Source organism: Phocoena phocoena, chromosome 1, assembly GCF_963924675.1.
Source record: "Phocoena phocoena chromosome 1, mPhoPho1.1, whole genome shotgun sequence".
Taxonomy (NCBI): Eukaryota; Metazoa; Chordata; class Mammalia; order Artiodactyla; family Phocoenidae; genus Phocoena; species Phocoena phocoena.
The window spans coordinates 6754348-6762301 of record NC_089219.1 but is presented as its reverse complement, the minus strand read 5'-3'; positions in this window follow the sequence as shown (position 1 = coordinate 6762301).

The following is a 7954-nucleotide window of genomic DNA, read 5'->3' as shown; positions in this document are numbered from 1 at the left end:
TGCCCAGGAGAACCCTGGTGCTTTTATCGCCCCACAGAATCCTCGCAGTGAGTGCATCTGGAATCTTAGCAGCCCTCACATGGAGCCCTGCTGCAACACATGCCTCCACCAGACCTGCAGTTTTGCCCTGGTTTCTCCGTATCTTTGGCTCAGGAAGAGCCAGGGCTGGCTGGTAATCTATGCAGCTAATGCTGAGAATAAGTGGTTAGAGTGATTAAGTTAATAAAGCAATCAGACTAGTCAAGACCCATCTGCTAACGAGGCACGTTGCTAGAGAGGGGTGGGAGTCCCCTCCCTCTCCTAGGTAGCATACTCCAGGGATCTCATCCACGCCGAATCAGACACTTTTGTTTTTGTTTTTGTTTTGCGGTACGCGGGCCTCTCACTGTTGTGGCCTCTCCCGTTGCGGAGCACAGGCTCCGGACGCGCAGGCTCAGCGGCCGTGGCTCACGGGCCCAGCTGCTCCGCGGCATGTGGGATCCTCCCAGACCGGGGCACGAACCCGTGTCCCCTTCATCGGCAGGCGGACTCTCAACCACTGCGCCACCAGGGAAGCCCGAATCAGACACTTTTGTTGCCTACTTTCTAACTCACTGTGTTCTTCAACCCTAAAATTTTCCATTAACTTTGAACATGAGTTTCCGCCTCGCAATTTGCAAAGCACATAGTTTGCTTGGATTCTGTTTCTCTCGTGCCACATTCCACTCTGAACTTGCTCGTTCTGTCTACATCCAATCACATCTCCAGCTCATCAAGGATGTATCTTATGCGGCACCGTCAGCCCGGGTGAGCCAATGCTCAGGTTTACACAGGACTGGCACGGAAAATGATTCTGGGCGACTTCCCTCGTGGCACAGTGGTTAACAATCCACCTGCCAGTGCAGGGGACATGGTTCTATCCCTGGTCCGGGAAGCAACTAAACCTGTGCGCCACAACTACTGAGCCTGTGCTCTAGAGCCCGCGAGACACAGCGACTGAAGCCCACGCGCCTCGAGCCCGTGCTCCGCAACAAGAGAAGCCACCGCAATGAGAAGCCTACGCACCGCAACGAAGAGTAGCCCCCGCTCGCCTCGACTAGAGAAAGCCCACGCACAGCAACGAAGACCCAATGCAGCCAAACAATAAAAAATAATTTTTTTTAAAAATCTGGCTATGTGAGAATATGCACATTTTGACTCTAAGTAATGCAGACAGGCCATTGTTCTGTTTCATTCAGGAGTTCCAGCTCTGGCGTCCTGAAGACTGAGTCATTCTGGACAAGTTAGTTGTCTAGATGAGTAAAGGCTCAATTCTATCTAAACACCAAGACGTTTAGTCCACTTTGGATTAAAACTTCTAAAGTAAACCCAGGGAACTCTGCTCAATATTCTGTAATAACCTAACTGGGAAAAGAATTTGAAAAAGAACAGATATATGTATATGTATAAACCGAATCACTTTGCTGTACACCTAAAACTAACACAACATTATTAATCAACTATACTCCAATATAAAACTTAAAATTGTTTTAATATTTAAAAAATAAAGTATACTGTGCTCTTGCCTGCTTTCTTAAATAGATGAAGCTGAATGCAATTAAACTTTTTTTTTAAAATATGTATCTATTTTTTTAGCTGTACCGCGAGGCATGCGGGATCCTAGTTCCCCGAGCAGGTTTGAACCTGCACCCCCTGCAGCGGAAGCGTGGATTCTTAACCACTGGACCACCAGGGAAGTCCCAGTTAAACTTTTCTTAATGACTGAGACCCACTAATATACATATCAATTGTTATCTTGCATTGTAATATATTGACGCCCGCTGGGCCTATAATTATAGATTCTTCTCCCTATGTGAAACAACCCTAACTGTTATACTTTTGGATTTCTTATTTTATATTGAGGGGGGGGATTCAATTGCTCAAATATTAAAGCAATGTACACCTACGTTCACGGGTGAGAGCCAATTATCAACATGCATAAGGCCAGGGCAGGACCAATCAGAACAGAAATGAGACTTCGTGCTAAGGCAGAGTCCGGAAGCCCCTGCTCTGCCAGGAGTTAACCCTTTAGTTGATGGATTATAAAGAGATTGGGAGATCCTGGGGAAAGGCTGGGCAGCTGGGGCCCTGGAGGTACCAGGGTGTGTATGTTCACTTTTTAATAGTTACTATTGCAACATAGGCTGCCAGCTGTTTCCTCTTAGTTGTCCGTTTGCCCGCCCTCCTCTCCTGACTTACTTGCTGTTTTTGACCTATTTGGCCAGCGATCAGATGACTGCACTTCTCAGAATGATAGGCACAGGAAGAAGAGAGAGAGCTGAACGGAGAGTCCAGAGGCTGTTCTAAAACCAAAGAACGCAAACACTGAAATATTCGTTTTGACTGCTCACGAAATTTTTATTTCCTTTCTGACTTTCGGTTATACCCATATAAGTGAAGCATTACTGAATTGTCAAGTTAAATAACCTACTTGCAGAATATTCAAACGTATCCAGCCCCAGTTCAGTGGGGCCCATGTTTTCTCTCACCAGCCTCTTAGTGGATGAATTCCCCAGTCTTATAGGGTATTTCTAGTCTCGTCTGTCCTCCTAGAATCCGGCACCTATCATTTAATCTACCAGCAGGCATTTTGCTCCGTTATATCTATTCTTCCTTACTGGGCACCAGTAACCCACATCAGAAAACATCCAGACCAAAACCCTGGTGGCGATTCTCCATTATTAACATAGGTATAAGCAACGTAGTATCCAAACACCTAAAAATATTCACGCTCAGCCTGCCATCCACATTCTGCGCCCCTTGTCTGTGCAAACTCACCGTAGGACCTGCTGTTGGAGTTGGAAGTTCCATTCGCCTCTCCTGCTGGGCTGTCCCTTTGCTGGGCTTCTTGGAAGACTCTTGGGCCAGGTCTTGCTTCAGTCCCTTTTATGTACTCCTCCCCTTGTTGATTTCTGTAGGACAGGTTTGTGTGTCTTCACCTCCACCCTTAACTGTTCAATATGCGACTCCCAATCTATGCTGAGTCCTAATTCTCCCCTTACCCCCAAGGGACTGGTTACACAAGTAGAAGGCTGTGACAAATTGCCACAAAGTCAGTGCTTAAGACAAGACAATGTTATTGTCTTAGAGATTCAGAGGTCAGAAATCCAATATCAGTTTCACTGGGCTGAAGTCCAGCATCCACAGGGCTGGTTCCCTTCTGGAGGCTCCGAGGGAGAATCCGTCCCTCGTTCTTTGCAGCTTCTCAGCTCCTGAGGCCACCTGCACTCCCTGGTTCACGACCCCTTCCTTGCATCACACCAATCTCATGCTTCATTCATCACATCTCCTACTTCCTCCTCTGATCTTCTTGCCTCCCTCTTATAAGGATCCTTGTGATCACATCTAGGGTTCACCCAGGTAATCCAGGATCATCTCCCCCATCTCAGAATCCTTAACTTAATCACTCCTGCAAGTCTCTTTTGTAACATTCACAGGTTCTGGGAATTAGGATGTGGACATCTTTGCAGGGCCGTTATTCAGCCTACCACAAGGGTTCAGGAGACTACCAAGCTAAATGAAACCACGAATAGCTGGAAATGGGATTTAGACTTTAAAGAACAGAGGAACAAATCCACAATGTCATGAAATACACCAGGAAAGGAGGGGCTGTGGGAGAACAAGATGGACAACAGCTGATCTGTTGGGAGAACACACAATTGCCAGGCACTTCGCTGAGCTCTCAATGGTCATAATGGTATGACCAGAGTCAGCTGGTTGGACTGGAACAGCAACCCAGCAGCCTGAAAAACTCTCAATAGCACGGAGGAGAATGGGTATAGCCAATCTGCCAGGTGTGGGTGGGACCAACACCCTTTGAATGTGTCATGGGAGAAAGAACGGTCAGCCTTTGGCTTGAGTCATGCATGGGGTGCCTCTGCATCAGATACAGCATCCTTTGCTCTGTGCCCACACAACCCTCTAGAGGACAGAACAGTACAATGAAATTAAAAATCTTCAGCAAAGGTTATCCCAATACTTCAAATGTGGGACAAATTACTTTTTTTTTTTAATCTCTCTAATAGCATCAGAGATCATCAAGGCAGAGTTATATAAATAGGATAATATATCACCAGAGGTTGGGTTTGTCCCAGGAATGCAAGGTTGGTTTAACATTTGAAAATTAACGTAACAAAAATAGGAGAAAAAGATACCAAAAGCATTTCAACATATGGAGAAAAATCAATTGATAAAATTCATCATCCAGAAGAGAAAATCAAAATCCACTTATAATATTTTTTAAAAACTAAGGAAAGGGCTTCCCTGGTGAAGCAGTGGTTGAGAGTCCGCCTACCGATGCAGGGGACACGGGTTCGCGCCCCGATCCGGAAGGATCCCACGTGCCGCAGAGCAGCTGGGCCCGTGAGCCATAGCCGCTGAGCCTGCGCGTCCGGAGCCTGTGCTCTGCAACGGGAGAGGCCACGGCAGTGAGAGGCCCATGTACCACAAAAAAAAAAAAAAAAAAAAAACTAAGGAAAAAGGGTGGATTTCCTCAATCTAAACTGTAGATAAAGAATATCCACAAAAAAAAATTCTACAGCAAACATCACACTCAGTGGAGAAATAGTGGATTTTTCCCATGAGTTTGGGAAAAAGAACTAGGATGCTACCACAACTTATATCAAATTTTTCCTGAAAGTCTAGGCAAATACAATAAAGGGGGAAAGCTTTAGGTATTAGAAAGGAAGAAATAAAACAGTCTTATTTAGATGACATAATTGGGTAGGTGGAAAATCCAAAAAGATCAACAGGTAAATTATTACAATTAATGAGCAAGTATATAAAGCTAATATACACAAAGTCAATATACTAAATGCAATTGTATTTCTATATAACAGCAACAGAAAATTAGGAAATAAAACTTAATTTTTTTTTCATTTAAAAACTGATTCCACTACAGGAACCGTCTGCATCATGTTTGTAAATTTTTTGTAAAACTAAAACTATTCTAAAATATGAAGTCTATTTTTTTAAGTATATCATTTACAATGGCATCAGACAATATCAAATGCCCTTGGATAATTCTGATAAAAGATTATTGAGGGAAATTAAAAACGTTAATAACTAAAAGAATAGGCAAGAATTTCTTAAACAAGATAAAAAGATTGTTTGAACGACATTAATATTAGAAACTTTAGTTCATCAAAACACCATACCCAGGCTTCCCTGGTGGCGCAGTGTTTAAGGATCTTCCTGCCAACGCAGGGGACACGGGTTCAAGCCCTGGTCCAGGAAGATCCCACATGCCGCAGAGCAACTAAGCCCATGCACCACAACTGCTGAGCCTGTGCTCTACAGCCTGCGAGCCACAACTACTGAAGCCCACGCGTCTAGAGTCTGTGTTCCGCAACAAGAGAAGCCCACGCACCACAACGAAGAGTAGCCCCTACTCGTGGCAGCTAGAGAAAGCCCACATGCAGCAACGAAGACCCAACTCAGCCAAAAATAAATAAATAAAATATTTTTTTTAAAAAAACAAACCACCATACCCAGTGAAAAATTAAGCCCTATAGTGGGAGAAGATATTTTCAATACATGTAACCAATATTCATGTCCAGATTGTATAAAGAGCTCTTACAAATCAGTAAGAAAAAACATGCAACAGCTCATAGACAAATAGGCCAAGATTTGAGTCACTTTAAAAGAGGGACTTTCAAATGGAAATAAAAACAAAAATAAACAAATGGGACCTAATGAAGCTTAAAAGCTTTTGCACAGCAAAAAGGAAACCATAAACAAGACGAGAAGACAACCCTCAGAATGGGAGAAAATATTTGCAAATGAAGCAACTGACAAAGGATTAATCTCCAAAATTTACAGGCAGCTCATGCAACTCAATATCAAAAAAACAAACAACCCAATCCAAAAATGGGCAGAAGACCTAAACAGCCATTTCTCAGAAGATATACAGATTGCCAACAAACCCATGAAAGGATGCTCAACATCACTAATCGTTAGAGAAATGCAAATCAAAACTATGCAAATGAGGTATCACCTCACACCGGTCAGAATGGCCATCATCCAAAAATCTACAAACAATAAATGCTGGAGAGGGTGTGGAGAAAAGGGAACCCTCTTGCACTGTTGGTGGGAATGTAAATTGATACAGCCACTATGGAGAACAGTATGGAGGTTCCTTAAAAAACTAAAAATAGAACTACCATATGACCCAGCAATCCCACTACTGGGCATATACCCTGAGAAAACCATAATTCAAAAAGAGTCATGTACCACAATGCTCATTGCAGCTCTATTTACAATAGCCAGGACATGGAAGCTACCTAAGTGTCCATCAACAGATGAATGGATAAAGAAGATGTGGTACATATATACAATGGAATATTACTTGGCCATAAAAAGAAACGAAATTGAGTTATTTGTAGTGAGGGGGATGGACCTAGAGACTGTCAGACAGAGTGAAGTAAGTCAGAAAGGGAAGAATAAATACCATATGCTAACACATATATATGGAATCTTAAAAAAAAGATTCTGAAGAACCTAGGGGCAGGACAGGAATAAAGACGCAGACATAGAGAATGGACTTGAGGACATGGGGGAGGGGGAAGGGTAAGCTGGGACTAAGTGAGAGAGTGGCATGGACATGTATACACTACCAAGTGTAAAATAGATAGCTAGTGGGAAGAAGCCGCATAGCACAGGGAGATCAGCTCGGTGCTTTATGACCACCTAGAGGGGAGAGCTAGGGAGGATGAGAGGGAGGAGATATGGGGATATATATATATGTATAACTGATTCACTTTGTTATACAACAGAAACTAATACACCATTGTAAAGCAATTATACTCCAATAAAGATGTTAAAAAAAAAAAAGAGGGACTTTCCAGATAGACAATTAACATCAGAAAAAGTTAAAATTCTTTAGTGACAAAAGAAATAAAAATTAAAACCACAGTGAGGTAGCACTACACAGTCATCCTTACCTTGATGGCAAACACTTTAAAGCCTGATAATACCAAATGTCATCAAGACTGCAAAACAATCTGAACTCCCGTCCATTTCTAGTGGGAGCGCATGAAATTGATTCAGCCACTTTGGAAAACTGTCAGTATCTACTGAAGTTGAATATAAACAAACTCTATGACCTAACAATTCTTCGCAAAGGTATAGCCCAACAGGAATCCATACATTTGTGTACAGACAGGCACACGAATATTTCTAACAACCCTATTCATTATAGCCCCAAACTGGAAACAACCCAAATGCCCCTTAACAGAAGAATGGATAAGTAAATGGTGGTATATTTGTACAACCGAATGAATTAGCTACTGCTCCAGGGAACAACATGGATAAACCTCAAAATATGTTGAATGAAGTCAATCACAAAAGAATAAATAAAATATGATTTTATATTTATGCAGTTCCAAAATGGGCAAAACTAATCAATGGTGTTAGAAATGAATGGAAGGGGACATAAGGGGTATTCTGGAGAGCTGGTCATGATTTTGAACTGGTGACAGTTTACACAGGGATGTTGATTTGAGACGATTTAATGAAGTGTACATTTACGATTTGTGCAATTTTCAATATGTAAAACTTCAATCAAAAAGTTCATAATGGGGGGCTTCCCTGGTGGCGCAGTGGTTGAGAGTCCGCCTGCTGATGCAGGGGACACGGGTTCGTGCCCCGGTCCGGGAAGATCCTACATGCTGCGGAGCGGCTGGGCCCGTGAGCCATGGCCTCTGAGCCTGCGCGTCCGGAGCCTGTGCTCTGCAATGGGAGAGGCCACAACAGTGAGAGGCCCGCGTACCGCAAAAAAAAAAAAAAAAAAAAAAGTTCATAATGAAGGAAAACAGTTTGGTAATTCCTCAAAAAGTTAAACATAGAATTACCATATGAGCTAGCAATTCCTCTTCTCAGTGTAGACACAAAAGAATTGAAAGCAGGGACTCAAATACCTGCACACCCATGTTCACAG